The sequence below is a fragment of the Pteropus vampyrus genome, unplaced genomic scaffold (assembly GCF_000151845.1).
Source record: "Pteropus vampyrus isolate Shadow unplaced genomic scaffold, Pvam_2.0 Scaffold97, whole genome shotgun sequence".
Taxonomy (NCBI): Eukaryota; Metazoa; Chordata; class Mammalia; order Chiroptera; family Pteropodidae; genus Pteropus; species Pteropus vampyrus.
The window spans coordinates 7155680-7182339 of NW_011888878.1; the positions used below are offsets into that span (position 1 = coordinate 7155680).

The 26660-nt window shown below is 48.7% G+C and overlaps 1 long non-coding RNA gene across 1 annotated transcript; it reads right to left on the reverse strand.

Moving 5' to 3' along the window:
* Window positions 1-2502: 2502 nt before the first annotated feature.
* LOC111742578 lies at window positions 2503-24853 on the reverse strand. Its single transcript, XR_002781380.1, has 2 exons — window positions 24798-24853; window positions 2503-2797 (listed from the first exon to the last, which is right to left on the reverse strand). It is a non-coding gene; the product is annotated as an uncharacterized LOC111742578 (long non-coding RNA).
* Window positions 24854-26660: the final 1807 nt, after the last annotated feature.

Consider the following 26660-nt stretch of genomic DNA (forward strand, 5'->3'; position numbering starts at 1 on the left):
ATTGCTAGAGGGTGAGTAGCAAAATGAATTTCCCAGAAGTGCCTCCCAGCAACTTCTGCTAGAACTCACTGGCTAGGACTGTATCCCATGATCACTCCTAGCTGCAAGGGAAGCTGAGCAATGGAGTTCTTCACCTAGGAATAATGCAGCTCTGGAAAAAATTGGAATCCTACCACTGAGAAAAATGTAGATGGAACTGGTTAAGTAAATAGCAGTATCTACCATGGTTATCTATATTTTTCTCTTTTGTTCTTTATGGAATAAAGAAACTTACAAATGTTGGAATGATGCATAAAAGCCCTCATAGTTTTCAGAGTAGCTATAAGCTCTGTTTTTGTCTTGTCTGTGACTTTGTCTTCATTTCCTTGAAAAGAAATGAAGTGCATTTTGCAGGAAGATGAGTGGCATTATCCCCATTTTATGGAAGTGGAAACAGATTTTTCTGTAGACTTCAAAGAATATCAGACCACCCAGTCACTGAGCCTAAAGTTATTATTCTACAGAGGAAGAGACATAGCCCAGAGATGTTCAATTTCTTGCCCAAGATCACACAACAAATTCATGGCAAAGACTAGAGCCCAGGTCCCTGAAGATATATTTCAGATTGAACCTGGTCTGGACAGAACCCAACCCTGAAACTTGTCTAAGGCATTGTTTCTCATTCTCCAAGATACTCAAATTCCATTATCCATAGTAGTTTTAAACATGGGTCCCAGTGGGGGTGGGAGACTAAAATCATCTTTGCATCATGTAAGCCACTATAAAGTCAGGGGAATGAAGAAAATAACTAATAATTACTTTCGACCAAATTCAAGGTGAAACTGGTAAACAATGAACTTGAGAGGTGGAAAAAAATGTTTTCTACTGAAAGTCCATTTCCTTGGGTCAAAAGCATTTTTGGCAGGATGGTTTTCCAGTAGACCATGAAGACCTGAACATGCCCAAAATATGTAATCTCTTACTAAGTGTCAGAGAAACCCCACATTGGCACCCTGACAAATTGCCACCAAAATTACAATACAGTTTCAGCCCCCAGAAAGAAATCAAAGTCCCTTTTATTAAAATGCATTATTAATGGCTTACAGAAAGTCTTCCAGACCCTAACAGCTCAGGAATGAGCTCAGAAATTAACACTTTGATATTATCAGGGTCAATCCATCTCTCTGGATTCTTTACCCCATTTTTTTTTTTTTTTTTACCTGAAAAGCACCTATGGAAGAGGAATTTCATTCAAGGCACAAAGGAATGACGATGCTGGCTGGGGAACTGCATTAGTCCCTTCACTGATCAACCCTCTGATTCATCCGTTCTTTCTGTAAAGATAGAAATGACTTCTCATTTCAATTAAAGTGGTCTCAAAGATAGAAGAACCCAGAAGGTGGCCGGGAACACAGAGCATGAAGCTGAAGAGTTCCCAGAGACCACTTCATCCTCTGGAGGCTCAAAGGGGGCACAAGTCTGGCTGTTGTCACACCGCAAGCCTGTGTACCAAGGCTGTGGAAAGTGTCAGGAAACCAAAGTTCCAGGGCTAGTACCACCTCCTGAAGGTCCTTGGCAGAGTTCTGAGTCTGCCTGGAGCGTGTTTTCTTATCTATAAAATGGCTGCCAACATGAACCTGGTGTATTTCAAACTTTTTTAGTGATTAAATTCTTATTTTTATTTTCCAAGAAAACCATTTAAGGAATCCCCAAAACTTAAAAGAGTGAAAACTGCAGTAGTTTTCCCCTTGGCTCATCTACCGTGGATACCAAGGGACCCTAAGAACTCTGCGATCCACAAAGGATTGTTTGAACTTCAGGCACAAGCTGAATATTGAGGCATTTCAAATGTTCAATTTGGGGTTCTACAATTGTGAGAAGCCATTGCTTCACCTCCAAGCTGAATTATGACTGAGTTGGCCCTCAAAAACAGCAGGGTACCCCTCCTCTCGCTCCAACTCTATCCACTGCCCACAGGACCCATCCTCCCAGTGCATAGAGGGGCCCCTGCTGGTTAGAGAGACCCCTGTCTTGCCTGATGCTGGATGATCATGGCCCCCTGTTATATTACCCCACTCAGAAAACATTCTAAGAAGGATAAAGCATGGGAAGCTAGAAGGAAAAGAATGCCTGCTGGAAGGTAAAAAGCTTGGGTTAGATCCTATGTCTGTTACCAGCTCACTGGGTGACTTTGGGCAAATCATTTTCCCCCTCTGGGTCTCAGTTTTCTCTATAGGTACAGTGCCAGAGGATGTAGTGGTCAGGATTATTTTAGGTACGAAGGACAGTCAACTCAAACTGGCTTCAAAAAATGGAGAAATAGAAAACTATGTGAACTGTTGGTGGGATTATAAATTGGTGCAGCCACTATGGAAAATTTACACGTTCTTACACGAACACAAAAAAAGTTCTTACACAAACTTACACAAAAAAATGATAAATATACGAGGTGATGGGTGTGTTAATTTGAATAGATGGAAGGAATCCTTTCATTATATATACATATATCAAATTACCACAATGTACACTTTAAGTATCTTACAGTTTTAATCATCAATTATGCCTCAATAAAATTAGGAAAAAAAATAAATTAAAAATGGAGAAGTAGAAAATATTGGCACATGTAAATGAAGAGCTCGGTGGTAGATTCGGATTCAGACAAGGCTGAACATCTTCTAAGAGCTGTCATCAGGACTATCTCTTTTCTTCTTTTAGCACTGCTTCGGTCTGTGTGGCTTCATTCTTGGGCAGAGTTTCCCCTGTAGTGGCAAAATGTCCACCAGCAGTTCCCAACTTGCAGTTCAGTGGCTTCCAGCCCCTAGAAAGCAAGAAGCAGCTCCTTGATGACACCAAGCAGAACCTCAGGACTGGTGTTAATTGGCTTGTCTTGTGTCATATGACCACCCCTTGACCACCCGCACCAATCACCGTGGTCTGGGCATGCTCTTCTCTTATCGGCCTGAGTCACATGCTCATGTCTGAAGCCTGGAGTGACAATCCTCCCTCAACCCTCATTATCCCCGAAGACAATAAACCTTCCATTAGAAGGTAAAATGGGTCCTGTGAAAGCCAAATCCACAGAGGATCACTAGAGAAAACTAGGGTCTCCAGCTTGTTTAAGCATGGAACTCTGTCCTCAAACTACAACTCACACTTGATGTAAAAGAAAGTTCAAGTTGCTTTGGTTGAGGGAATTGGGCAGTCTAGGACCCCCATTCATACACTGTCTTTCCTTTCTCTGTGGATCCAAGCTGGGATATTTAAGGACCTTATTCAGCTCCCTAGAAGCAATGTTTTGATGGCCACTGGGGGCTAGACCTCAGGGTCTGTACCACTAACAACAGCCTGAGATTAGGGACATCATGACAACCTGCTTCTTCCTACCAACAGAGCCAGAGCTCATCTTGCCCAAACTCCCATCTGCCAGCTAGATTCCTCTTCAGCAAGCAGTCTCTTTACTATGGTCAGGGTGTTCACTGTCCTGGCACTCACCCCACCAGGTATTATGGTCTGTTTAGTCTTTACTCCAGCCTGGCTGTGACTATGAGCTTTGCAAGGGTAGAAATGGTGCCTTTTTTCATTGCTGTGTCACAAGGCCAGTGCATGAAGGCCGAATAAATATTGGATGGATGGGTGGGTAGGTCGTGGACAAATAAATGGATAGATGAACAGAAGGATGGATGGATGGATGGATGGATGGATGGATGGATGGACAGATGGACGGATGGACAAACAGACAGATGGATGGAAAATATATCTCCCAAGATAGCCCATCTCTTTCCCAGAAACTGAAACTAAGAAAAAACACTTACTCAGAGATAGCTACCAGCCTCCCACAGTGTCACACAAATATATATATAGGGTCCTGCCCCTGCCCTCCAACCCACATACTTGCCTATACTCCACCCATTCCATTTCAGGACCATTCTGCAGACACTGGGGATAGTAGTGACCAGGACCCCTGGAGCTGCCCCTCTAAGATGAGTGACCCAACTTCTTCAATTACTCCCCATAAAGTGAAGTCTCTACCATCTGTCTGCTTCCTCTGGATACATCTCAAGCTATACCTGTCCTTTTCTCAAAGAAGTCAGCTGCAGCATCGAGGTGACTCTACAGAGTATAAGGGTGGAGGTAGCAATCACCTTCCTCCTTCTAGGCTCAATGCCTTAAGCTGTATGGTCTGGGGCACATTTACTTGTCAGTACCACACAAGGACTGAGCTAAGCCATACCTTCTGATTCTGGCCACAAAGCAACTTGCTCTTTGGACCCAAATGCTGGAATTGACATTTACTACTAGTCAAATTTACTTTGCATGACTCCTGCCAGTGTGACAAGACCATTCTGATTCCTGAGTTATTTTGTGGCCTGTCCATGGCTTAGGGCCATCTCCACCTTGGCCCAGCCACCCCCACCCCGACTCTACCCCTGCAGTTCTTTGAGCAACCATGGGCAGGCCATGGCAGAGGGGGAGGTGGGCTCTCACCTCATCTTTAATGGAGAGGGGAGGGTAGCACAGAACCCTCGTGGTAAGTGCCTGATTCAGACCCTGACCCTCATCCTTCCTGTGTTTTCTTTTCCATCATTTGCTTCCTCCTTATCCTGAACTTGGGCTGCAGTCCCCTTCCTGCCAAAAGCTTCCCAAAGACTCAACCCTACTACTATCCACCAAAGAATCACTAACAAATGCAAGCAACACAAATGTGTTTATGCTTTATAGATGGGGAAACTGAGGTTATAGAGAAGGTACACATTGCCAAGGCCTCCCTGAATGTCAACAGCCAGATGGGATTTTCCCTCTATGAGTGCATCCCCACCATTTCACAGGCAGGGCTGCACAGTGGTTAGACAAAGGGCCAGGTTTCCAGGCAATCCCAGCTCCAGGCCCCACAAGCCAGGTGAACTTGGCCAATGACCTCTCTAGGCTCATTTCACCTGGGTGAAAAATGGTGATAGCATAGAATTTATCCCCCACACAGGTGTTATGAGGACTCTATGAGGTCACTCGTGTTGAGTGCAAAGAACAGCACCCCAGACAGATCAATGGCAAGAACTCAAAATTTTTTCATGATCATGTGCTAGACACAGGACGGGGCATTTTACATGCATCATCACCTTTTTTCCTCAGGGCACACATGGTAGTCAGGAAGCATTATTTCCATTGAAAAAAGCTGAGACTCAGAGACAAACCAGGTCTGCTATACTCCCTGCCCCTCACACTGTCTGCTGTGTGTTCTATTGAACAAGAGGACAAGAGCATCCACTCTTGGGTCACTGTTCACCTGCTCCCAAGTTCATGGTTATTCTAATTCTTATTTCTAGGCACTGGCCTAGGCTCTAAGGAGACTGAATGGCACAGAGAAGGCTCCTGCTTTTTCTGTCATGGAGAGATCAAGGCTGTCCTTTAGCTAGTACTCATTGCTACCTTCACTTGGTGCCCCACTATACTCCTGAAAGAGCTGGACTTTACACACGTAAACAAATAAATAGGAAAGACAATTTCCGTAAGTACTAGTACTATGATTAAGAGAAACAGGATAATAAAGAGATGGGTGTTAGCAGGGATATATTAACTAGGATAGCCAGGGGAAACCTCTCAAGAAATACAACTTGAGTTGTTGAGAAAAAGATCATGGTTACCTGAGGAAAGAGTCCAGAAAGAGGAAAATGCAGGTGAAAAGGCCCTAAGGCAGGAACATATTTGGTAAGCTCAAGGAATAACGGTGACCAGCATGGCTAGACTAAATGGGAAGAGGTAGAAAGTGGGAGGAGATGAGGCTGAGATTAAGGATTCCCAAGAAAGAAGTCTGCCTCTCCAGGTGGTATCAGCTCCTCCAAAGCATGGGGGATTGTGTTTGAAGGAGCAAAGCGCCAGTCACTTTTGATCCCAGAACATTTTGCATAAAAACTAACACATAGCTCCTGGGAATATGAACTGATATTAAGAATCAAACATTAAAAATGCACATTCTTTGACTAGGTAATTTTAGCTGCAAGGGTGGTTAGGAGCATTTTCTAGAGAAAATCTAGAAAACACTTAAGTATCAATAGAGGGTTTTGTTCTGTGTGTTATTATACCATGTCAAGGATATGATGTGGCTGTATGAAATGATGCTGTAGAGAAATGTTTACAAACATGGAAAGATGTGCACTCTATAAAGTAAAAATGAAAACTGGCACAGTCTCTTCTTTCTAAGCATAAGTCTGTATGCATGGGCATAGAAAACAAGATAGAAATGCCAAAAATCATCTCTGTTAGAGGGAATTCCAGGCGAATTTTCTTGTCTTTTGTTTACCTGGAGTTTTCCCCCGTAAAGTTACTTTAATTCCCCTGAGTTAGGTTAAAATGGAAACTTTGAAGAGATTCACGGCCAAGATGGCAGGTGCTAGGCCACAGCTCTGGAAAAGGTGACAGCTATGATGGTCACTACCATAGGTTAGCACACCATCCACGACCCTATGATGATATGTGCTGACCATAGCTGAGTTCTCTATAATAGGATACTCTCAGGAGCCTGGGGGCTGACCTGAGGGGAGGGAAGGTGGGATCAGGGCTGGGCCCGCCAGCCAGACTGAACATCAACAGTTAGCATCCATGCCGCAGTGCCCCCAGTGCCAAGTCCTGTGACAAAGCGTGCCCCACACAGCATCTCTTCGTATCTCCTGCAACCCAGTCTGAGAGATATTATTTTCCCCACTTTACAGATGGGGAAGCCAAGGCTCAGAGAAGGACGCCAACCCACTTGAGATCGCACAGCTAAACAGCACCAGAGCCAGGACCCAATCTGAGGCCAGGAAGACCCCAGAAGACTTGTGATTGGAGAAAAGCACCAACTTACGGCCAGGTTTCCACCTGACCACTTGACATCTCTCAGCTCCTACCACAGCCTCATAATGGGAAATTAGACATAGTAAGTTTATGCTACTTACCTGAGGACAAATAGCCTACAGGTGGCAGAGCCTGGAACTCCAGCTCCCCACTGCACACTCCAGCTTCCACAATGGGGTAGTCCAGAGGGAGCTGAGAAGAGAGCAACCTCTTGTCCCTAAGGACTTGGTGGGGAAACTAAGGCAGTTGTGGGAAGTTGCTGGAGGCTGCTAATGATCCCCCTTCCCAGACACCTCAGCCTCCCTGACTGACTCTCTCCAAAGACTGAGGATCTTGGGTGTAGACTGATAAAAGTATCCACTGAAAGTCCTCTCTGAGTCACGGAATTCCACGAAGAGACCCAGAGAAGGGCAGTGACTTTCCCAAGGTCACACAGCACAACAGCAAGGCAGTGCTCACAGGCCACCCCTCCCCAGGAAGGAGAGAGCCTGTCTCTTCCAGGCAGAGAGAGATTCCTCATGTTTAACGATCACGTCATTGGGCCAGGACGCCCTGGCCCCGGGAGTCACTGTCTCCGTCCTCCATGACCTCATCTCTTGGCTGAGCCCCAGGGCAGCACGTGGTGCCTGGAATCAATACCTCTTGACAGGGCCCAATGCTCTCATGTCTTCCTGTCCCACACGCCACCTCCCACAGCACATCAACCCACAGCCTGCCATCTATTCCAAGACAGAGAGTCCAGTTAGAACCACTATCGGTCACCACAGGCTGAAAGTGAGCGCCTAAATCTTCAAGGAACTCAAACCAATTCTCCCCAGCAATTCACCTGGGCTGAGCTCACTGCAAATGAAAGCATACAGTCTCCTTTCAAATCCAGAAACCTTCCCACACTTACAGCCCCAGGGGCAGCTCACAGGACTCCATGAGCCAGTTTCTTCATGCTTCAAAGTGGGTGATGAATCCAGCTTACACAGTGGCCATGGGGTTCCACTGTCAAATACAGTGCCTCACAAACAGTAGGCACTTAATAAATGCTCAGGTTCTTCTCCCTTTAGTCTGGGTGCTTAAAAAAGCATGTTCAGGATCATTATCAACTTAGCAACGACCATGTCAAAGAGGCTTGGAGAGGACAAATGACTCAAACTATAGATGGGAAAGTGGAGGTTTGGGGATGGTAATGTGGAAACAAGTTTATACCCAGCACTTTACAACATCAAAATGCAGCTCGAGACTGCATCTCAAATAGTGCCTGGGCTAAAAAGCCTCTTAGAGAACATGTCACCCAGCCCACTCCTGATTCTCAGGCCAAGGCTTAAAGAAGGTCAAGGAAGATCATAGAGGGAATCAAAGACAGAGGCAGGCTGCAGCTTGGTGTCCACACTCCCAGGCCAGCGGGGACAGGTAGTCTTCGATGCCTGAGACTGGAGGATGCTGTGACAGGGCAGGCCCCTCCACTGCAGTCATACCTAGCTTTAGGGAGCACCCTTAAGCTCATGGGGCCCATAGGGGATTGGTGGCCTTGTGTCATGCTTTACCAGGGTACCATGGCATCTCTGGGGCAGGTCCCTGCTGCCCCAGCCCACCAGCCCACCAGCTTCAAGCCATTGAAAGAGGGTCTCCTGGGAGGGGCTAAGAGAGGTGAGGACTTGCCTAGGCTGGGGCTGTAAAATCAAGGCAAGCAACAGAAGAAAATGAGAAAAGTCACTCCTTGGGGCAGATCGCAGGGAGTGGTAGGGACTGAGGTGATGGGGAACACGTGCCCCATCAAAAGGGGGATGGGAAACTCATCTTTTGCCAAGTGGAAATATGGGTTGTAGGGGCTTCTGGGTTGTTGTCCTTGATAATATTATTTTCAAGAAAAAACAATAAATCCAGATTTTTATATAAAATCTCCTCATTGACTCAGTAGGGAACGGGGAAAGGTGAGGGGTGCTGCATGCTACTCAAGCCTACACCTGAAACTTCAGTCCCAGCCTCACGGTGATTGTACAAGCACCTCCCGGGTTCTCCGGACCTCCGCGGGCTGTTTTCACCACTGGCTCTCTCCACTTCTGCTTGTGGAGGGGTCCCCATGTAGACCATGCCTGCTCTCTGAAGGATGGTGTTTGGATCAAGAAGCAATGGTGTGAGGCAGGGACCCTCTTCACCCTAGCACCCTGAGATTAATAAGACTCACATGAGCAGCTCTGAATTTACAGCAGTGGCTGGAGCTTTGGGGCAATTCCTGGTGTCTTTGTTCATGCCTCCCTTTCTCTGCCAACCCAGAGAGCTGAGAAAAAAGTCAGGATAGGAAATAACAACAGGGCTAACCTGTAATATGCTCTGCTATAGAGCGGGTAGTGAAAGTGAACCTAGAACCTTTGGTCTTGTGCATTTTATTCAGGGCACACCCCACCCCCCACTCTTTACACCAATCCAGATTATCCTGCCAGAGGGCCATGTATGGCCATGGGCAGGGGCTGCCATGTTGGACTTGAGAGGGCATGGACCCTGCAGTAGGCAAAAGATGCCCTCCGCCCAAGATGTCCATATCCTAATCCCTGGACCTTTTGCATGTGTTATCTTACATGGTAAAAGAGACTTTGAAGACGTGGTTAAATTAAAAGAATGTTGAAATGGGGAGATTATCCAGATTATCCTGGTGTGTCCAAGGTAATCTTAAAGGTCCTTAACAGGTAGAAGAGGGAGGCAGAGGTCAGGTCACAGAGAGACTACCATCTACACTACTGGCTTTGAAGATGGAAGCAGGGGCCACAAGCCAAGGAGTGTAGGCAGCCTTTAGAAACTAGAAAAGGCAAGGAAATAAGTCTCCCCTAGAGCCTCCAAAAGGAATGCAGCCCTGCCAACACTTTGATTTTATCCCTATAAGACCCATTTTGGATTTATGACTCCCAGAACTGTTAAGAGAATAAATGTTAAACCATTGTCTTTATGGCAGTTTGTTACAGTAACAATAGTAAATAATACAGATGCCATGTTGGTCTGAAGAGGGCCTGGAATAGGAGTAGCTGGACGCTGGAGGGGGAGGGAGCCCTAGAGTATGCCTATCTTGGATGCAGCTGTGAACACAGGGGTGGCCTAGCCTCACCCAAGCTGATCTATGCCATCCCACCTCTCTTGCCTTAAAGGTTGGTTCAGATAGCCCAGGGCCAGACCAACAAAATTATGGCACGCTTCTCCCCCAGGAATTGGCATAGAAATAGCCTAATCCATGCAAAGGTCAGAACCTCTGCTGGCTCTGGCAGAAATCTTGCAGGTGAGGCCTGGAATCACGGGACCCACTTTGCCATTCTGAGGTGGTTAAAAACTAGAGAAAGCAGGAGCAAGAGAATCACCAGTGGGAGAAGCTGAGGCTTCAGCCTAAACAATGTCTGTGGAGAAGGCAGACTGTGCCAGAATGAGGAAGACTCAGAGACAGTAGGGGAATCTGGAGCTCTATGTTCCTGGGGGAGGAAGGACTGCCTATGGAGAAAAACTGAGCCACCAGCATCTCATCTACATTCTCCTGATGGCGGCCAGAGGCACTCCATGAAAACTGAGGCCAGACCATGACCCTCCACTGCTCACACTTCCAGTGGCCCCTCCTCACCCTGAGTAAGAACCAAAGTCCTTTCTATGGCTACAAGGCCCTGCACTGGCTGGCCCCATGACCTCCCCGAACTTGCCTCACATCCCCTTCCCCTTCACTCAGCCTGTTTCACCTTGGCCCTGCTCTGTAACTCAAATACGCCAGGCACATGTCTGCCTTGGGGCCTTTGCCTGGGCTGAGCCCTGTGCCTGGCACGCCCTCTCAGAAGCTCACTTGGCTCACTCCTCCATTTCCAGTCTTTGCCCAAAAGTCACTCTTTCGGAAAGTCCTTCCTTGACCTCTCATTTAAAACTGCAAACCATGCCACCTCTCCCTACCCCATTTCCTGCTTAATTTTGCTCCCTAGTGCTTATCACATACTATTTATTCACTTATATCTTGTTAATTGACTGTAGATTCTGGAAGGCAGGGACCTTCTCTGCTGTATTTCCAGTGCCTAGAGCAGCGTTTTACAGAGTAGCTGCAAAATACATACCTGAATTAGAACCAGGAGACATCCAGGTGGAAGCTGACACACGCCCTCGCGTCCCCACTGCCCGGGGGACTGGGGCTTGCTCTCGGGCGCCCCCCATCGCCCAAGCTGGCCCGTGGAGCCAGACCTCTGGAGTCCGCACGGAAAACTTTGTCTTAAAAAAAGCAGGCATTCCTGGGCGCCCCCTCCCGCCGCCCCGCCCCCTCTGGCGCTCACAGACACGTGTGCAGACAGGCCAGCATGAGTGGATTCCAGGAGCAGAGAGAGCAGCCCGCCGGGCCCAGAGAGGCTGCCTACGGTGGAGCACCACCAGCTTCAGCCCCGCCCAGGGAGAGCCCCAAATCAGCTACCTGAGCGGGCCCTGCTTCTCAGCACACGCACCTACATACGCACGCACGCATACTCATTTTGAAAGTTCCAGAATCCCAGAACCTTAGAATTTTGAAAACTTGTTTATTTCAATTTAGCCCAGTTCTGTTCTTGAAAGTCTGGACCATGACAAGCTGTGTACTTCCAGACCCTCAGACCCTTCAAGAGTTAGAGAAGAAAAGCCTCAGGAGATCATTCTGTGGCAGACGCCAGCGCCATCCTTCTCTTCTTTCTCTGATTTTCAACTGGGCTCCCAGAATAAAAACCTCATTCACAGCCTCTCTTGCATCTAGGAGTCATCATGCGACCAGTGGGATGTAAGAAATAGTGTCCAGCAACAACTTCCAGGAGCCTTTCTTAAAAGCCATATGATACCCACACTTTGACCCTTTTTCTTCTTCCTTCCTGTCTCACTGCTTAGAACTAAGATTTGATGGCTGGAACTCTGGCAGCCATCTTGGACCACAAAGACCAGATTTTTTCCTTGGTTTGGTGAAGCCAGGAACTAGAAGGAGGCTGGTCCCCACACCAGATCTGTACCACCTACCTCTAGACTTAAATATAAAAAGAATAAAAATTTCTCTCTTGCTTAAGTCATTGTTCTTTGGGGTTTTCATTTATAGCCCAACCCTCTTATTGTATAGATGGGGCAAGTGAGGCATGGACCTTTGCAAGGGTGAGACAGTGAGTCAGGGCAAGGCCAGTACAAAACTGAAGCACCTGCCTTGTCTTCTTGTGAGGGCCTGGGCTGGCTCCTCTGATTGCTCTAATGGGTCCCAGAACCCTCTTTCCCCAAGGTCATCCAGGCTAGCCCCCTGTCTCATTCCTACCCATGGGAGTCCCAAGGCCCCCCAGAAGCAGCCCTAGGTGGAGGCATCAGGAGGCCTGGGCTCTACCACAGGCCTTTGTGTGAGCCTGGGCAAGCCTTTCCCCTTTCTGGCTGCATATGTGCTTCATCAGCCCCAATTGCCAGCCTCCATGTCTCCCTTCCTCAGCCTCCCTCAGGACCCAAGATTTCTGGGTTCTGAATCAACCTCATCTTAAGACCATAGGTCCGCAGGGTTCCCACAGCCCAAGCCCTGTCCCTTCCAAAACATCCTGGCTTATGATCACCCAGGTGCTGCTTGGATACCTGAAGTGACAGAGAGGACATTTCCTTTTTGATAGTCCAGCTTAGTCCCTCTGAGCTCCAGCTGGGACACCTGGGCTGCACATGGAGCTGGAATCAGCCTCTGCTGAGTTCCAGCCCTGTCCTCTGGGCCCACCCAGGACAGGGACCAGGGCTCCCAGAGGCTGCTCCTCTCCACATTTATGGGCATTTGCTGCACTGCTGCTTTCTGAATTCTGCACTCTGGGAAGAAGTTCAGGTGGAAGAGGGGAGGAAAGGGAATACAGACTCACTGAGAAGGGCTGAGGTTTTATCTCCATGGATAATGGAGCTGCAGAAGCTGGTCCAGGCCTCGGTGGCACAGGAAGGGATCTGGCCCATGCTGAGCCCTGGCTGTACACCATGCAGAGTGCTGAGTGATCGTCATGCATTATCTTATTTAATTTTCATAACAATCCTCTAAGGTACACTCAATTATTACCCCCATCTCACAGACAAGGAAACTGAGGTGTAGAGAAAGTTGTCCATGGTTGCTGCCCCAATAAACCCAGATTCAACCCAGGTTCATCCTTCTCTAAGACCTTCACTCTTTTTGGGACCCAAGCCTGCCCCTGGTGCCCAAGCCTGCCCCTGGTGCCTGGGAGTAGGCCCCAGTGGTGAGTCTGAGCACTCTCCCACCACCCCTCCTGCAGTCCACCTCCAGCCCACGTCAGAACAAGACTCCAACATGCAGGAGAAATTATGAATATGGCAAAAGAAAGTAGTCCTGGCTCCTGTGCATGCCTTAAGTATTTAAATTCTTTTTCATAATTATCTCAAATAGTAATTATTGCAGGAGCAGATGCGCTTATCGCAGACAAGAAACCACCTGCCTTCCCATTTTTGTCAAAAGTGGAAACACTGACATTATTTTTGCAATTCTCTTCAATAGCTGTTTTCACTGTAAATACCACCTTAACCACAAGAAAAATACTCTGGGAGACGCTGGAGGTATTCGAGGTTTTGGAGGAATTATTTCATGAGGGCCATGAGTGTTTCACAAGGACATGGACAGAAAGGGGCATGAAAGAGTGCTTCCTCTCCATGTCAAGAGAAGTGCTCCAGCTGAAGGAGGTTTTTACTCTGATGAGGGGGTTCACATGGTTCTCCCTGAAACCCCTTTCTCTTCTCTGCTCCCAACTCCCACCCCCACTGTCAATTCCAGCTGCCTTCCCTGGGCTGCCCACCCTCTGGAAACATCTTGTTCACCTCGAAGAACATTAAAATCAAGGGACTTCCCCCAGGCTCCATCGGAAATGAGGGGCCCCAGCTCCAATAGGAAGCTCTAAGAATTCAAAGATTAGAAGGGACCAAGTTTCCAAGAATGCAGCATTCCAAGATTTGCAAGTCTCTAGTCTCACACAGTCAGGCACAGGGAAAGCTGGGAAAGAAAAAGGAACATCAGGAGCTACAGCCTGAAAACTGCTCACCCTGGCAAGCTCCTTCCTTATGGAGCTATAAGGAGACAGAGCATTCCCTCCCTCTCAGTCAGAGTCAGCTTGTCAGGGAGTGATCTCCCTGGGGGTGTGCAAGCCGGGCCTGAATGGTCACTATGGGAAGGGGTGTCCAGCTCTGGGTAAGAGGCTGGGGGCAGAGGTCTTGGAGAGAAGGCCCCATGACGAGGCAGGATAAGCCATGGCCAGGAAGTGAGCATCTCAGATTCTAGTCCTGTGTTTGCCACTGGGTGGCCTTGGCTGGGCTGCCAGTCCTCACATCAAATGGACAGGCAGTCTTGGAGGAGCCTGTTGGCCTCATTCCTGGGGAGTACAAGTTGGGCAAATCTCTCTTCACAATCTTCAGTGTTCTTATCTGAACAGTAGGTCTCTCCCAGCTCTATGGCCCCAATCAATTATGATCATTGAACATTTACTAAATGCCAGGCACTATGCTGAGTACCCGGCATGCTCTATGTATTATGTCAGTTTTCTTGCACAGGATTGCCACACCACAGTCCTACCATCATCCGCATTTTTACGCATGAGGAAACAAAAGCTCAGAGTGTAAGCAAGTTGCCCAAGGCCATACAGCTAATTGATTGAGGTTCACAAGACTGCAAATAGACAATGTTACTGAGACCTAAGAAGTGTCCTCTAGAGATGGAACTCTGACTGTTCCCATTTCAAGGACGCAGGCATCAAGGCTCAAGGGAAACTGGTTTTACCAGAAAGGATTTTTAGCAGGTGTCCCTGATGGTTAGGAGGAAGGAGCCGGAGAAGAGAGTAGCAAAGATAGGTACTGAGAAGAGGAGCAGGGGGAGTTCCTATCCAGCCCTAGCTGCATGAGAGTCCCCACAGAGCTCAGATTCAGCCCCCAACCGCCTCACTCCTTCCCAGTTGTGTTCTCTGCTGCCCTCATGTGGTCAATGAAGTAAACACAGCCTTTCAAAGCTGTGCAGTTTTGGAGCCTCTGTACTTCACTTGAATGAAGAAGGGAGCATAGAGACACAGCCCTTCTCTCTAGTCTTATTCACCCCACTCCAGCTACTCCAGCATTCTCACTTCCTGACCTTTGCCCTTGCAGGTCATTCTGCCTGGGACACTATTCCCTGCCTTTTCACACGGCGGCCACCTTCTCATCCTCCAGCTTCCTGGTGCTATGACACCTCCTCTATTTAACCTAGGCTCCTGTTGTTCTCTGCCCTCAGGTCTGCTTTGTTGTTCATCTTTATACTTGTCACCACCTAACATCACATTCTGAATTTGTTCATTGACTATTTCTCCAGCAAAGTCAGCTCCAGTGTCTGGCACACAGTAGGTGCTCAATAGTGACTTTTGGACAAATGACTGCATGACTATTCCCATTAATAGCCATCCCAACCTGTTCACCCCCATTACGGGGCAGCCATGACTAAGACAGGAGCACTTCCTCACAAGTTTGGGTCCTGTCTTCCCAAGGGTCGCAGCCCTTTCCTCCTGCCCCTCCCGCCCCAAGACAACCTTGCAGAGAATTAGGGACAGCAATTGGAGCCACTAAGGCTGTGCTCCTCTTGGCTGAGCCACTCCATCTCCTCACAGGATGGAGTCTCCAGGGGTCACTGTCCATCTCAGACTCCATTGAAAAGTCTGGAGTAGAGCACAAAAACCAGAGACCTCAAAAAAAAGCAAAGCAGAGCTGGACATCCCCTCCTTCATTGCAAGCGTGGATCTTCAGTAATGTGGCCTGATGAACACAGCCATTAGCTCAACAAACATATCTTCATGCTGTTCCATGTTGGTACAGAGAGGTCTGTAGAAATGAATCTGGCCTATATATACTGCTCGTGAGAGACATACAGGCTCAGGCCTCTTTATCCCACCACTTCTGTCTGGCTGTGTGAGACTTTGGGCAAGTTCTGTAGGCTCCTTGGTTTCAGTTGCTCTTAGGTACAGTGTGGGTCCAGTGAGAATAGCCAAAAAATTTCTTGGGACCCTGGGAGCCTCCATGTCATTGCACTGAGCCTGTCCCCCTGCTGAACCTTTCACAAGCACTCCCTCCTGGTGTGCCTTCTTGCTTTTCCAACTACTGCCCATCCTCGCCCTTGCTGCTCAAGGGATGGCAGTATCAGCAGGGAAAAGGAATGTATCATTAGGAGAGGCCCAGAAGGACAGCCAGTGAAATAAAGGGCTGCTGTCCACCTGCCCAGCACCCTTCCAAGATGGCCTGACAGTGGCTGTTATTGTCCTCTTATGGGTGAAGGGGATGGCCTGGCCAAGGCTTCCCCATACAAGCTTCTCTCTTGCTGTGTGACAAAGTTAGGGGAAGCAGCCACCCATGTTTCTTGAGCATCTACCTTGTGCCACACCCTGTCTTGGATGTGGCCCCTTAGCGCTACATGAGAGGCATCTGCATCCCATTTTTCAGATGGGGAGACTGGGGCTTGGAGCATTCAGCAAGTTGCCCACACTGTCCACTTAGTCTTGTCTCCAAGACCAAGACTGGCACAGACTTCACCTTCTACAGCTCAATCTTTTGGGGCCTCTCATTTTCCTTTTCTTCCCAGAAAGAGGAAAGTTTGGGCCAAATGTCTCCTTGATGATCCCAGCCATTAGGGTTCACATATCTACATTTCTCTATTTCTGATTATCTGTACCTCCTATTGTAAGTCTCTGGGTTTCTGAGCCCATGAGTCAAATACACTGTCATGAATGATCATAATTACCACCTCAGAGAGGCATCATGTGTACTGCCTAGTTCAGCCCTCATCACAACCCTCTGAAGCTGGTTGTTATTAACTCCATGTCACAGGTGGAACACAGAGAAGTTAGGAGACTTGCCCAGGTAAGTGGCAGAACCAGGATTTGAACTTAAGAAGTCTGGCTGCAGGGTCTGTGCTCTTCACCACCCTACACTGTACTACAATTTAGAGAGCACCTAGTCCAGAATTCAGGTGCTGAGATTTGAAAACTGCAATAATACAGACACCCAAGAGTGTAATCTCCTTAAAAGGATGTTCTCATAACTTCCACCTCCTGTCTGGGAAAACGATCAAGCTCAGAGATCTTGGGGCACCCATCCCCTTCAGAGAAGTGGCTCAAGGGCAGCTGCTGCTCCTGAAAAGTGCACGCAGGAGGCAGCTTCCTTGAGGGCCCTTCCCCTTCCCTTCTCCACCTCCCGCCCCCACCCCCCACCCTCGCCCCCCCACACACCTGAATTGGTTTGGATCCCCTGCTCTGGCTCCTCCAGCCTCGTACTGCTCACATGGGCACTACGAGAAGCTGAGGCCACGTCTAAGGGGAACTGAAACAGCCCTATCGGCCTCGCCTGGGACAGTAGTGAGTGACCAGGCCGAGGGTGAGGTGGGCGGCCTACACGACCCAGGCCTTGGAGAGAGACTGGTAGACTCTCAGCGCCAGGCCCTCCCCCATATGGCCCCGGCGTCGGCGCGGGCTAAGCGCGTCCCACGGCGCCGCAGCGCCCCCTGGCGGCAGCCTTCAGCGGCCGGCTCTGGCCTTGGGCGCGGGTTGGCCCTTCCTGCAGGAGCGGGAGCTGGGATGCCCCAGGCAGTCTGGCAGGGGCGCGCCGCGGGAAGAAAGAGGCGCCCAAGGCCGGGCGGGGAGCCGCTCAGGGTTGGCGCGATGAGCGCGAGGAAGTCGGCGGGCGTCTGGCAGTCAGCTGAGGGAGCAGCTCCCAGGCGGGCTGACCCTCACCACCTCCTAGAGGAGACTGGCCCTTCTAGAGAGGCCTGGGCTTCCTGTCCCCTGCTTCAAGCCAGAGCAGCAGCCAGGAGAACGGATGAGAGTGACCACACCCCCAACCCCGAGGTGACAGACCTTCCCGCTGCAGCTCTGCCCTGGAGAGGCATAGACAGTGGTTCAGTTTGCCCATCACCCAGTGGAGCCCACATTGTGCCCCAGTGGGCATAGGAGCAGGGAGATGGCTTCAGCATCGATTTTTTTTTTTTAAAGCAGAACAGTGTACAGATGGAAATGCCAGGGCTAAGGGTGTAGAGAAGGGCGGGAGCGGGGAGGAACAGAACCTGCCTAAAAACAGTGAGTTGGAGACAGACTCCTAGTCCAGATGCCCTGGGTCCCAATGTGCCTGATCCCCCCGCCACCACCACCACCACCTGGTGAACTCTGCCCTTTCATCATCTGCCTCACAAACTGGAGACAAACTTTAGGCCCCAATGTAAGGAGGATGCCCAGACTGGGGCCTTAGGCAAGAACAGATCCTGGACAGCAAGAGCCCCAGATGGTATAACTCTCCCTGTATCTAAAGAAGGGAAGTGGATGCTCCCTCTGCTGGAGCCTAGCACCTCTGCTTCGACAGCAGCCCCATTTCTCCCACAAAGCGACTGGGAATTACCATCATGTTAGCAGGCCACGGGAGAGGGAGAGCCCAGGCCTTAGGGTATAGATGGGGAAACTGAGGCCTAGAGAGGAGTAGTACCTTGTTCTGACTCCTCTGCAGACCCCCACATTTCCCCCATCGCAGCACTCATCGTGCCACAGGGTCTGACTGACAATAATCACACAACTAAATATATAAACTAATATCAGTGAACATGCTTTGAAGAAAAATATAAAGGATAAGAAGAAGGGATGATAGGTGGTGAGGGAGTGGGGCTTACTGCAGGTGGGATCAAGGAAAACCTTTATGAGGAAGTGATATTTGAGAAAAGACCTAAATGAAGGGAGGGAAGGAATCTTATGAATACCTGGGAATCAAATGTTCCAGGCAGAGGAAACAGCCAGTGCAAAGACCCTGAGGTGGCAGTATACTAGGTGAGATTAGGAATAGTAAGGAACACCATAGTGGATATGGAAAGGGAGTGAAAGAGATGAGGTTAGGGAGGCAGGCAGGGGCCAGAACTGGAGGTCTGAGAGATCACAGAAAGGAATTTTTAATTTATCTTGGGTATGATGGGAAACAATGGAGGGGATTGAGAACGAGCAAATTATTTAAAATAACTGCTCAGACAGCCTTGAGGAAAAAGGGTTATGAAGACAGGAGGGGTATGGATAAGGGAAGAGACAGAGGTGATTAGAATGATCCAGGCGAGATGGTAGCGGCTAGAGCTAGGCTGCTGGGAATAGAGGCAGAGGAGATAGTTGGGTTCTGACATGTCCTGATAGTTGATTATGCAGAACTTGCCTATAGTTGAATATGGGGGCTAGGAAGGAGTAGAAGCCAGGGAAGAGGCCGGGTTCTAGATGTTCTGACAGTCCAGAAGGCAGGACTCACTAATGGCTTAGATATGGGGGATGAGAGAGAGGAGTCTGGGTACTCCAGGCTTCTAATTGAGCAACTGGGTGACCATGGCACCATTGCGTGCATCCCCTGATCCAACTCAGGCTCAGACACCCCCATCCCCCACCTCTTATCGTGACCCTTGGAACTCAGTCTGTAGCCAGCAAGACCCCTACAGCCATTTCTCCTCTTACTTTTTGCCCATCTAAGCTGCTCCAAAGGATCCCACTGAGGAGGCTCCTTCTTCAATCCCTGTTCCTGGAGGAATGGGCAGGAAGGTGTGCAGCGGACAGTCCAGCTAAGACCATGTGGATGGGGGAGGGGCACTCCCCAAAAGAAAACTGGATGGGTGTGGCTAGTACAACAAGCAGGGGAGGGCCTGCCAGACAGACACAAACAGCCTGTGCCCCCTGCAGGTGCACACGTTAACTGATGCCCAATGAATACACACTGTCTGGGGGAGGGGGGCTAAGGGGTAGCTAATAAGACTATGTCCATTCATCGTTGAAGAAACTGAGGACCAGGGAAGTAGATGTCCTAGCCAATGTTTCTCAGCTAGACTAGGCTGGCCTCACCTGGAGCCCCATCAGTGGACAGGTGGTGGGTGGGCTTCCCCAGGTAGTTCCCATCCTACAGAATGACAAGGTGACTTGTGTTCACTCTGGGACCAATCTGATGGACACTGGTGTCTTAGACTGCCTCTACTCCTCCTGCCCACCTCCTGGCCAGCTCCACCTGGTCCTCTGGCCTTGCTAGGCTCCCTGCAGGGCGGGCTCAACATCAGCCCAAGGGTGTTGGCCTACTGACCAGTACTAGGGGTGGAAGCATCAAGGCATAAATCCTGACACATCTGACAACACCCTGGGGCAGGCACAGAGGCCCTCTGTCCCCTTCCTGTCTCCACCCTTCCTGGTGTGTTTCACAGGGTCAGAGTAGCTGGGGTGGGGAGGACAAGTACATAAACCTTGGCCCCTCCAGGCTGGACCAACCTTGAGCTTCCAACCTGATAAATGGACTGAGAGGAGGACAAGGCCTACTCCAGCACTGACCTTTTAGGGCTGGAGTGAGAGAGCCACAAAGCACTGAGCTGCACTGGGGACCCTCGGGGGCCTGTGTGGAAGCAATAGCAAAACCTCCTACACACCAAGGAGCATACAGAGAGGAACCTGGAGCAGGTACTTCAGGTATAGGGGTGCAGAACAGGTCACAGATAGGCCCTAGCCTGGGACCCCACCCCCACCCCAGCTGCTGCCATCACTACCACCCAGCCACATTCCTTCCTTCAGCTCTGGCTCCAGCCTGCAGAGTTGGACAAACTCTGACCACCTGAATGGCTGGAAAGGACCTAGCCTTACTCTCAAGCAGCTCATGGGCAGATGGGGGGAGTACACAAACATGTTTGTTTATTCATTCGACGAACATTTATTAGTGCTGACTTAATGCTGTACCTGGTGCTAAGTGCTAGGGAAGCACAGATAATGAGTATGTGAGTAAATTCTGAAAAGGGCTACCCCACAGGGATGTGTGAGGCAGTGGGGGTACAGAGCAGGGAATTGCCAAGTCTGTGTGCAATGATCAGAGTGGAGCATTGCAAGATGAACAGGAGTTTGCCAGGCACTCCAAGCACAGGGAACAGAATGAGCAGAGACATGGAGGTGTGAAGATGCTTGAAGGGAGCTAGAAAGGGCTAGTGGATGGGGTGGCTGGAGTGCAGGGAATGGACAAGGAGTGATGCCCATCTGTGGAATCTGAACTTGATGCTGAGGAGATGGGGAGTCACAGTGGGATTTACACAGGAGAAGGGACTAAAGCTGCCTCCTCTGCTAGTTCAGCCTCAGACACCTTCCTCTCACCTCCGGACATGGCAAGCCAGGACACTCAGAAAAACCAGGTATCCTGCCCTTCATTATCCCTGGCTAGACTACTGTGTGGCCTGGGCAAAATATTCAACCTATCTGGGCCTCCGTTTCTGCATTTGTAAAATGAATATGATCATGGAAAGAAGAATGAGTTTGGTAAATCAAAAAGACTACACATGTAGCCCATCTCTCTCAAAGGAGGCAAGGCAGACCCCACTCCCAGACCACTTGCTAGCCCTAGGAATATCCAGGCAAGATCTCTGAGGGCCAGTCTGAACATGGGGTTATAGCTCAGGTGACTGCCAGAACCCAGGCATTAGAGATCAGAACGCCCCTACACACAAACATACACACACACACATATCCAGAACAGTAGCCACCTACCCCCATCTCAGATGCACTCCCACTCAGGTTCACTCGGCCACAGAAACAAAAGAAAGGACCACTGATGCACTGTAGGCCCCATAGGGTAGCACTTGTCGTAATGTGCTCGGGAGAGTCCGTTTACACCCACTGTCTCAGACTATCTACAGTGCTTCACTTCTCACTCAAGTGTGCAGATCTAGACAAATTATATGGTCTGCTGCCTCATACTGGGCACTTGTTAGTGTCATTTTTCCTCTTGAGAGGGTTTCTCAACCACCGTGTGTACATGCATGTGCATGTTTGTGTGCATGTGGTTTGGGGTGCATTTGCATGCATGTTTGCATGTACATGCATTTGTGTGTGCACGTGTGCATTTGTGTGGACCTATGCACATATTTGTGTACGTGTGCATGTGCCAGAGGTGCCTTTGGCAGTCTAGAGGAACCTGTACATTTTTAAATGCCAATTACATTGAAATTATATAATTATCAAAAATCCCAAAAAGTCTAATATGGCACTATGTGGGCTTCTTTCTTAACACAATGAATAATGTGGTCTAGCAGCAGCTCTAACACTCATGGTGATTTAAAAGTACTGATGAGGGTGGCTTCATAGCACATCTGCTTTACACACAGAAGGTCCTGGTTTCACGGCCCAGGTGGAATCACGGACCATACCCCAGGTGCACTGGCTCCGGCTGCGCCTGGCCCCGAGTGCACCTGGGAGGAGTTGCCCCGCCTTCAGAGATCCAGTTCTTAAGGGGAAACGGCAACATCCATAGGTTAGAGGTGGAAGTGGGGGTGGGAATTAAAGGGGGGAGGGGATGTACTGATGAGCATAAGCGATATTTTGAGATATGTGAAATGTGATGTGAACACAGTTAATGCTACTGTGGTTTGTTGCCTGCATAATTAAAGGAAATGCTATGTTTCTATTAGGAGTTAGTGACAAACAAAAGATGTCATTTTTGCACATCTATACTCATAATCCCCTGATTTCTTTTCAGGTCCTGGGAGCAGCTCTAGGACCCAGCCCTAGCTCTGCCCTGCGCACGCCACTCCCCCATCTGCACCTACGCAGCAACCTGCAGTTCTGTGAGCTACAGTCAAGTGTCGCAGAATACATTCATGGCTTAGAGGAGCCTCTGCAAACCCAGACTTCACTTCGACCCTGGGTCGGCTCCACAAAGCTCTAGGGACAGCACCCAGTCTTCTTGCCCACCTCCTGCAACTCGATTTTGTACATGCATCCCTACTCTGCACCTCGGAACTTCCACTGCTTTCAACACCTCACAACTCAGTGGCCTTGTGCATGCTGGTTTCTCAACCTAGAATGCCCACCCTGCTTCTCTACTTGGGTAACTCTCCCTGGACTTTCAAAGCCCACAGGAGGAGGCAACACATCCTCCAGGAAGACTTCTCTGGTGCCAAGGTAACAGCCCCTCAAAGTGTCCACAGCCCCCTGCACCTTCCTCACACCATTGCAGCGACTGTCCAACTCCCACCAGATTGAGTGTCCAGAGGCTGGGTAAGACAATTCGATGAGCTATTTTTCTTAATAGACTATCTTTCAGAGTAGTTTTAGGTTCACAGCCATATTGCATGGCAAGTAGAGTTCTCCTATACCTCTTCCCTCCACACGTGCACAGTGTCCCCTAGCATCAATATCCTCCACCAGAGTGGCACATTTGTTACCATCGATGAACCTACATTGACACACCATCATCACCCAAAGTCCATAGTTTACATGAGGGCTCACTCTTGGTGTACATTAGGTGGGTATTAAAAAATGCACAGACATGTGTCCATATTTATAGTTTACAGTTTCACTGCTCTAAAATTCCTCTATGCTCCACCTATTCACCCTTCCCTCCCCCCAACTCCTGGCAACCACTAATCTGTTTATTGTTTTCATAGTTTTGCCTTTTCCAGAATGTCATACAGTTGGAATCGAACGGTATGTAGCCTTTTCGGATTGGCTTCTTTCACTTAGTAATATGAGTTTAAGTTTCTTCCATGTTTTTTCATGGCTTGGTAGCTCATTTCTTTTTAGCGCTGAATAAAATCTCATTTTCTGCATGTACCAGACTATCCATTCACCTACTGAAGGTCATCCTGGTTGCTTCCAAGTTTTGGCAATTATGAATAATGCCGCTATAAACATCTGTGTGGTTTTTGTGTGGATGTAAGTTTTCTACTCATATGGGTAAATACCAAGGAGTGTGATTGCAAGACTGTAAGGTAAAAGTATGTTTAGTTTTGTAAGAAACTCCCAAACTGTCCTCCAAAGTGGCTATACCATGTTGTAGTCCCACCAACAATGAATGAGAGTTCCTGTTGCTCCATATCCTCACCAGCATTTGAGGTTGTCAGTGTTTGAGATTTTGGCCATTCTAATAGGTGTATAGAGGTATCTCCTTGTTTTAATTTGCATGTCCCTGATGACTTATGATGTGGAGCATCTTTTCATGTGCTTATTTACCATCTGTAGATCTTTGATGAGATGCCAAGGTTGTTGGCCCATTTTTAAACCAGGTTATTTATTTACTGATTGTTGACTTCTAGAAGTTTTTGTATTTTTTGGACAACTGTGTTTTTTCAGCTATGTCTTTCACAAACATTTTTCTCCCAGTTTGTCCCTTGTCTGCTCATTTTCTTGAGCAATGAACTTTTGCAGTCAAGAAAACCTAGACTCAAATCTGCGATGTTATGCAAGTCACATGCTTTCTCTAAGCCTCAATTTCCACCTCTGTAGAGAGGAAGAGATGCCTCCCTCCCAAGTGTTAGTAGGATGAAATGATATCTTAGTGATGCAGAGCCCCCAGGCACAGAGGCTGCTGGTGGAACTGAGTCATCTCTGTTCTCTGGGTGGTCCCTTTGCCCACAGTCCCGCCACTAAAGCACTTGGCCATTAATGGTGGTCCCATCCATGGCAGAGGAGGCCAGCCCAGGTCAGTAAGTCCATTTGCTAAGAAGATTCTTGTGGGTGGGAATTCTTGGTCCCACAAGTGGGGCAGAGCCAACCCCAGGAAGAATATAGCCTTGGGGCCAGGGACACGCTTGCTGTTCAAGGGATGGCTGGCCACTCTGCCAAAGTCAGGGCACCACCTAGGCCTCATCCCTCAAGGACCACTCCTCACTCAGCATCCAGTGCTCTTCCCATCTGGCTTCCCTCAGAACTCCTGCTCCTGCTCCCAGTATACCCTTCCTTCCCATGAAGTATCATGGCCCTCCTTGCTACAAGAAACATCTTTCCCCTGTGGTCCACCTGTCCAAATCTATCCTTCCCTGTTGGTAGTGGGCAGAGCTGCTGAACTAGGGCTGAAAGCCACAAGGGGGCACCATTGCCCTGAAGATGTATCCTAACTCACCTAGAATGTTAGGAGCACCCTCCATCCTACTGGTTTGTAGAGCAACAGGAAGGGGAGAATGCCTGTCTCACGAAATCATGGAATCTGGACAAGACAGAACTCCAAAGGCCCCACCCCACGTCCGCACCTCCTAGGCCCAGCTCACACACCTCCAGTGCCAGGTTGCTCACCTTCAGCTTCCCAGCCCATCACAGGACAGCTTTTCCTGTAAAAGGGCTTTGCAGTGATCTGGGTCTATTTTGCAGAAACCAAATATTTTAAGAAAACAACTTTACTTTGGGGAAAAAAAAAGAGAAAGCCTGGGGTTTCCACAAAACCTCAAAACTTAAAAATTTATGTGAAAATTCTCAATGTTTACATGTTGTCTCAAAACTCTTCTAAATATTATGCCATCCTTGCAAGCAATGGAGCATGTGGACGTTGGCTTGCCAGATGGGGCCCTGGTTTGTGTGGCTCAGTGACTTAGATGAAGCAAGCCTTTGTGCCTGTGTGGTGCTCAGACACCCCCACCTGCACACAGACCAAGAGCATCACATGCCCCTCAGCTTGGCACATGTTTGGAAGTGAGAATCGATGGCCACTCAGTGGCCACTAAAGTGACGACAAGCAGGGCCATTCCTATTTCCATTCCTTGGATTCCAGACAGCTTATCCTTCCTTTGGAATAGTTCCATATGAGGTGTCAGGTTTACTGCGCTGCATTAAACAGGGTGGCACCCCCTTGTTTTGTAGTGTTTCACTCAAGCCCTTGTTCAATCCACCTTTAGGCCATTTCCACACCCTATGAGACTGGTTGCCTCTGGGTCACATGGTGCAGGTGTGTGAAGTACCAGTGGGTCCCAGGGTCCTGAGCCAGTTTCTCAGCTCCTTCACTGTGGAGCAGGACCCTGACCAAACCCTATGCTGTGCTGGGGAGTCAGACACTCTGCAAGTCCCCAGATAGTGCTTCTTGGTGAACAGGCCATCTACCCCAAGGTGGAAGGGAGACAAAGTTGTCGCCTTGCTTCCAAGTGTCCAGTGACGTACTTAGGTTCAGTGTTCATCTTTGTTGCATTCAGAGGCATCAGTAGCCAGACCTGCTTTGGTGCTTTGGTAAGTGGGTGAACATGCTCTCTGGCCCATGTGTCACCCCTGGGACTTGCTTAATGGGATCTCAATGCATTGTGATTCTAAAACCTACTGGTAATCTCCTAGTGTGGCTACAGTTAGTTTGGGAGGATACAGAACTCTAATAGCTGATGGGATTAAGGTGAACACTTAGATGAACACTAGAATGCTTGAACAGACTCTCTGTGAAGCGGTTGCACCTCCTTGACTTGAATCTATTATGAGGACAGACACCATGTCTGACTAGGGAACGCTTCCCCTACTTACCTGCAAAACAGAAGACATGTAAATCTATCCTTCAGGCAATATTGGATACTGGTGGACAAAACATGTTAGAAAACTAGCAACTAGTCAGTTTATTTGAGTTTTGGAGGACACATATTCCATATCTGGGAACACTGCTAGCTCTTACTCATGAAACTGATCAAAAGAAGGCCTGAAGTCCTCCTGCAAACTGGGGCTTATGACAAAGCCTATGAGTGCCACCCAGGAGTGACCACTAGGATTTGGGTCCAGAAATTTTCCATTTGAGAGACAATTACACGTTAGACATGGACCTTGACTGGGACTGCTCTTCTGACTGAAAGCTGTAAAATAATCTGAAATACCCATGTCTTGGTTGGGTGATGTTAAGGAAATACCCTAATGGGGAGGGCAGTGTCCAGAAGAGTTCTGTAATAAAATGAAAAAAGTTTTTGCAGGAAGATGCTACCAGGGGAATGCTATAAGGTACTTGGCATAATCACAAGCAAAAAGATTTCTCCCCTATGGCTGACTTTGGAATCATCTGAGGTTCTACCTGAGGAGCTGCAAGATCCTATAGTCATTTGGGTGATACCCTATGAAAGCTCTTGACCAAAAAAAGAGCTGTTTGGTTTATGAATGGTAGTTTCAAGGTATATGGAC